Here is a 6,071-nt window from a genome sequence, read left to right on the forward strand (position 1 = left end):
GGTAAGTTTTTAAAAATTACATACTTGAATTCATTTACATTATAAACTCTAACTTTGTTCTACTTTTGATGGTCACTTTTTCATTGTTTCTTTATATCCTAAGATTTTAAGAGAATTTTAAAAACCAAACTGAAAGAACTTCATGATGAGCTAGGAATTTAAAGTTTTTTAATTAAAATAGAAGAGATATTTTAGAAGAGCTTCATGAACACTTTTTCTGTATTTTTTTTCTAAAAAAATAACTATTTTTTGTCACATTCTTTCCTTAAAAATAAATTTGCCTGTTGAAGATAAATAAAAAACCAAACAAAAAGCCATCCCCCCTCCTCAAAAATATCCCAAATAAGGGACATATGAAAAAGTCCTTCTCACTGGACCTTGGTGGTCCAGGGAGACTTTCTGGAGAGGTATGAAGTGAGTCTTATAGTTTTATATTAGCCTCAGCCTTGCAATTTTTTTATTTCTGAATTTTGTTTGTTGTAAAGTGGCAAGATAATTTTGATTCACAGAGATTAATAGTTGCAAGTAGTGACAGTTTTTTTTTTTTTAAAGTGACAGTTTTAAAATGTTATCTCAGGATGCTCTTTTATAAAAAGACATGAAAGAGAAGATTGACACAAAAATGAAATTCCGGCTTGAGTGACTCTGAGGATGACAGCACCAACACCCAAAACTGAATATATGCCAGAGGGTAATTTCCAGGAAAAGTGCAGCTTTTGACATTTTGTGTTTAAGGTATTTCGTATCAGAAGATAGGAAGCATCCTATAACCATAGAAATAATTGGTTTATTGAAAATCAAACATGAATATATATATATATATATATATATGTTTTAAAGTTGTAAAGCCTCATTTTCCTCTGACATCTTGTGGCCTGCTTTTGATAAAATTTTAATGATGTTTATGAAACTCTTCACTTCTGGAAGTTCATGCAGCTGCTCAGCTTGTTGTTCAGAATTCTGCTGCTTCATCATTTCAGATGAATCTAGACCAATGTCATTTTACATTTAGCAAAGTTAGAATGGTTCACAGAGGCCCTTGTGTTCTTTCTGAATGTTACAAATGTCTAAGCTAGGTCATGCCACTACTCTTCTCCCTTAGTCAAGCAGAATTAAAATGTGTTTATTTAATGAATGGCTTGTTATAGAGAAAACTGTTCTTGATGTTGCCTAGCAGTATGACACCATCACTATTCATTTACTTATTTAAATCCAGTGGAATTAGATGCTAGGTCCTTCTGTTATTTTTAAGGTAAATGATTTTATTACTTTGCTAAGGCTGCTATAACAAAGTACCATGGACTCCATTAGTGTCAGCGTTCAGTTACTCAGTCATGTCGACTCTGCAATGCTATTGGCTATAGTCTGCCAGGCTCCTCTGTCTGTGGGATTTCCCAGGCAAGGATATTGGAGTAGGTTGCCATTTCCTTCTCCAGGGGACCTTCCTGATCCAGGGATTAGGTGGCTTAAATAGTAGATGTTTATTTCTCATAGTCTGGAGATTGGAAGTCCGAGATTAAGATCAAGGTCAAGATCAAGTTGTCTTGGACCAAGGTGATGGTGTGGTTTCCTCTCAGGCCCTTTTCCTTGGCTTGCAGATAGATGGCTGCCCTCTCCCTGCCTCTTACCATGGTCTTTTCTCTGTGTGAACCTCCTTGATGTCTGCATGTGTTAAAATTTCCTCTTATTATAAAGACACTAGTCAGATTGGGTTAGGGCCCTCCTTAATGGCCTTTTAAAAAATTAAGTGTTACTTTAAATATTTTATTTCTAAATATAGTCACATTCTGATACACTGGTGGGAGGTTAGGACTTCAATACATAAACTTTTGGGGGGGGGGTCGGTCACAGTTCAGCCCATGTTATGGGTAAATATTTTGCCTTGGGTATTGTAATAATGACAGTAGATTTAAGTTTTCTGTATAGCTTCATAGCTTCTTCATTTTGTTTACATTATTTTTCATTTAAGACAGGAAACATTCTATCCAAACCCATCAGAGAAAAAATGGATAACTTGGGTCTGTAACAAAGTATAATTTTTTAAAGCATAGGTCAATAATTGTATATGAGGATATACACTGCTACATGCAAATTAACTGATTGGATCACAGCTTTTCCACATTTAAAACAGAATCAACTTCCCTGTAAAAGCAATACCTGTGTGTCATTTTTAACTTGAGTATTTCCCTCCTTTTTCTTCTCCCTCTCCTTCAACAGAATCCACATCAATCTCCATGTCCGCAGCCATGTCCACACAGGCCTCAGAAAACTCTCTCTCCTGCATGCCCTCACCCATGTACCAGTGAACAAAGGCATGCTTGGCAGGCATCAGGTCAAACTTGTGGTCCAGGTGAGCTCAGGCCTCAGCGATGGCTGTGGTGTTGCTCAGCATGCACACAGCTCACTGTCCTTTGGCCAGGTGTCTGCCAGGTGTCACAGTGTGAGGCTGGTAGCTAATGTCAACTCTGAAACCAGTGGGGCACCATTCCAAGAACTGGATGGTCTCAATGGTGACAGTGGCAGTACTGACGTCTTTGGGAACCAGATTGCCATAGTACAACAGGCAGCGGGCCATGCAATTACCATGGTGGGGGTCACATTTCACCATCTAGTTAGCTGGCTCAAGGCAAGCACTGGTGACCTCTGCTCCAGAGAGCCTTTCATGGTGGGCTTTCTCAGCAGAAATGACAGGGGCATATGTGGCCAGGAAAGTGGATGCATGGATAGGGCACCAGGTTGGCCTGGAATTCTGTCAGATCAACATTCAGGGTTCTAGGACTTCCCTGGAGGTCCAGTGGTCAAGACTCAGTGCTTCCATGGCAGCGGGCATGGGTTCCATCCCTGATCAGGGAATTAAGATTACAGTACAAAAGTGGCCAAAATAAAAACAAACAAACAAACGCCAAACATTCAGGGTTCCATCATACCTTAGGGAAGCAGTTATGGAGGACAAACTTGACCTATCAATCTGTTCAGGTTAGTACATGTTGGTTACTCAATATCAAGGTTTCTAAGACAGATGTCATAGGTGCCCTCATTGTCTACCATGAAACCACAATCAGAGTGCTCTAGGGGGTGTGGGTGGTGATGATGGAGTTGTAGGGCTCAACTGCAGCTATGGAAACCTGGGGTCACTGAGTAAATGGAGAACTGCAGCTTGGACTTCTTGCCATAATCAGCAGATATTCCATTAGCAAAGAAGTGAACCTAGAACCAGTTCTCCCACCAAAGTGGTGGAGAACCAAGAAGCCTTGAAGACCTGTGACTAGTCAGTCAGTTTCTGAATTTGGTCCATGATGAGGTTAGTGATCCCCTTGCCAGTCAGTTCAGTTCAGTCGCTCAGTCGTGTCTGACTCTTTGTGACTCCATAGACTGTAGCACATTAGGCCTCCCTGTCCATCACCAACTCTTGGAGCTTGCTCAAACTCATGTCCATCGAGTCAGTGATGCCATCCAACCATCTTGTCCTTTGTCGTCCCCTTCTCCTCCTACCTTCAATCATTCCCAGCATCAGGGTCTTTTCCAATGAGTCAGTTCTTCACATCAGGTGGCCAAAGTATTGGAGTTTCAGCTTCAACATCATTCCTTCCAATGAATATTCAGGACTGATTTCCTTTAGGATTGACTGGTTTGATCTCCTTGCAGTCCAAGGGACGCTCATGAGTCTTCTCCAACACCACGGTTCAAAAGCATCAGTTCTTAGGCCCTCAGTCTTCTTTACGGTCGAACTGTCACCTTGCCAGTGGTGCACTGAAAAAATGTTGGGCATATTTACAGGCAACATCTTCCTTGTCTGTGATGAGCTGCTCAAGGTGGAAGAGCTGGTGGTACATGTCTGTGCGAACTTCATCCATGACTGTGAGTTCCAGGTCTGCAAAACTGCCCTAGGCACAGGCCTCCCAGCACTTGTCTCTTTGAAGAAGATGATGAAGGAGTCATCTCCTGCCCCAGTGGTCTTTTCACTTGGCATCTGGCCCTCCGACTGGGAGCCATGTTCCAGGCAGTAGTGCTCCCAGCCAACAAAGCTCCCAGCCAGCCATGCTGATCTGGACACCATCCTGGCCAGCCTGGATGAAGATGCACTGATACATAGTTGCTGTTTTATGGCTGCCCAGCTAGATGGCAGAGAGGAGAAAAGGAGGTTGTTGCTTCTTACAGAGCAACTCTGAGGCAGTAGATGTAAGAGATCTGGCTTTGTATTCTTGAAGGGACTCAGAATCATTCTTTCCCTTCTCCACTGGAGAAAGGGAGGGACATTGTCTTTTCTGGAACGTGTCATAGGTAATGCAGTATTACTTAGTCTTTTTACTGCCCCACCATGTAGACATATAAGAGAGATATTACATAGCCACAACAAATGAATGGCTTGCTAAGAGTTGAGTTGTGAAGTCCCTTACTTAAAAGCTGTATGACTTTGTCCAAACTAATTATATTGTCTAAGCCACTTTAAAACAGAGATCTCTATAATATCATGGCTTAAGAAGAGAGAAGTTTGTTTTTCTCTCCTGTATCAGCTAACAGTGAAGTAATACACAGAGTGGGATGAGCAGATCAGTCCGTCCTTAAACGATGGCTTCTATCTCAGGGTCCATCATGGCTGTGGCAGCTCTTGCCATCACATCTTCATCTCAGCCATCAGGAACAGAAAAAGGAGAAAGAAAGGCTTACCTGTATTTCTTTTAATGTCTAGGCTTGGCATATAAGTTCACTTGTATCCCATTCGTAAGCAAGTCATATATACTCATTTAGTTGCAAAGATGGTGGAAAAATGCAACCTATAACGAAGTGGCCATGGGTGCAGCTAAAACATGGGATTTTATTAATAAAGCAATAGAAGAATAATGAATATTGTTTTATGTCTTGGGTCCTGCAAAAGTGGAGCCTAAGTAAGGACTTGGATATAGCTAGTTCAAGTGCATTTACCTGGGAACTGATGCTATTGATCCCAGGAAACAGAGTGAGGAAGTATGAAGAGTAAGACAAGGAAAAGAGAAAGCCAATAAAGGGTATGCTACCCAGATAGAAACCACTGTGGCAACATGAGACTTATTTACTTTGAGGATTATCTATTGAACCACATAGAATGTGGCTCAGCAGTCCATGGGGTCACATAGAGGCGAATATGACTTAGCGACTGAACAACAGAATTGTTCAGTGAAGGATGGGGAGGCTGGGGTATTTATCCACTGACTGCCATCCCTCATTATTTATTAACTCCTGTACTTCCAGGCTATAGCCCTGCTTAGACGGTATAAGACTGAAGCCAGAGCATTGCAAATTCATGCAACCATTCACAAGTGAGTGAAGTTGCTCAGTCGTGTCCGACTCTTTGTGACCCCGTGGACTGTAGCCTACCAGGCTCCTCCCTCCATGGGATTCTCCAGGCAAGAGTACTGGAGTGGGTTGCCATTTCCTTCTCCAGAGGATCTTCTCAACCCAGGGAGCGAACCCAGGTCTCCCTCATTCCAGGCAGACGCTTTAACCTCTGAGCCTTGAAGAAGGGCATAACAACCCACTCCAGGATTCTTGCCTGGAGAATCCCCATAGACAGAGGAGCCTGGCTGGCTACAGTCCATGGGGTTGCAAAGAGTTGGACATGACTGAGCAACTTTCACTCAAGAGGTTTACTTCTATTTAGGAGCAAACACTTAAGATGCCCTGGGCCACACGTCAAATGGTATCTTCAAGGTATCTTCCCAACCCAGGGATAGAACTCAGGTGTCCCGCATTGCAAGTGGATTCTTTACCATCTGAGCCACCAGGGAAACTTCTTGACCTTTGTCCTAAATATGTCAGTGATGGATAACTGGGAAGGAGAGAGAAACAAAGTTCTCTCAGGTTATTTAAGGAGGAAAAAACATGGTTTGATCTCTTAGAGATAAGGAAATGACAGCACAAACCTAGATGGCTGGGGAGGAGATTTTGTGCTGGGAAACTGTGGGAGCTAACTAAAGTGCTAGTACGAGTTATTTGTTGCTAGTCCTGGAGGACCTTGAATATCATCCTGGAAAGTTTAAACTGGATATAGTAGACAAGTATATAGATTTTGAATTTCTAAAAATAAATACTTC

General features: G+C 42.0%; 1 pseudogene; it reads right to left on the reverse strand.

Moving 5' to 3' along the window:
• Positions 1-2,170: 2,170 nt before the first annotated feature.
• On the reverse strand, positions 2,171-4,091 carry LOC138075898 (tubulin alpha-1A chain-like; annotated as a pseudogene).
• Positions 4,092-6,071: the final 1,980 nt, after the last annotated feature.

The sequence above is a fragment of the Capricornis sumatraensis genome, chromosome 1 (genome assembly GCF_032405125.1).
Source record: "Capricornis sumatraensis isolate serow.1 chromosome 1, serow.2, whole genome shotgun sequence".
NCBI lineage: Eukaryota > Metazoa > Chordata > Mammalia > Artiodactyla > Bovidae > Capricornis > Capricornis sumatraensis.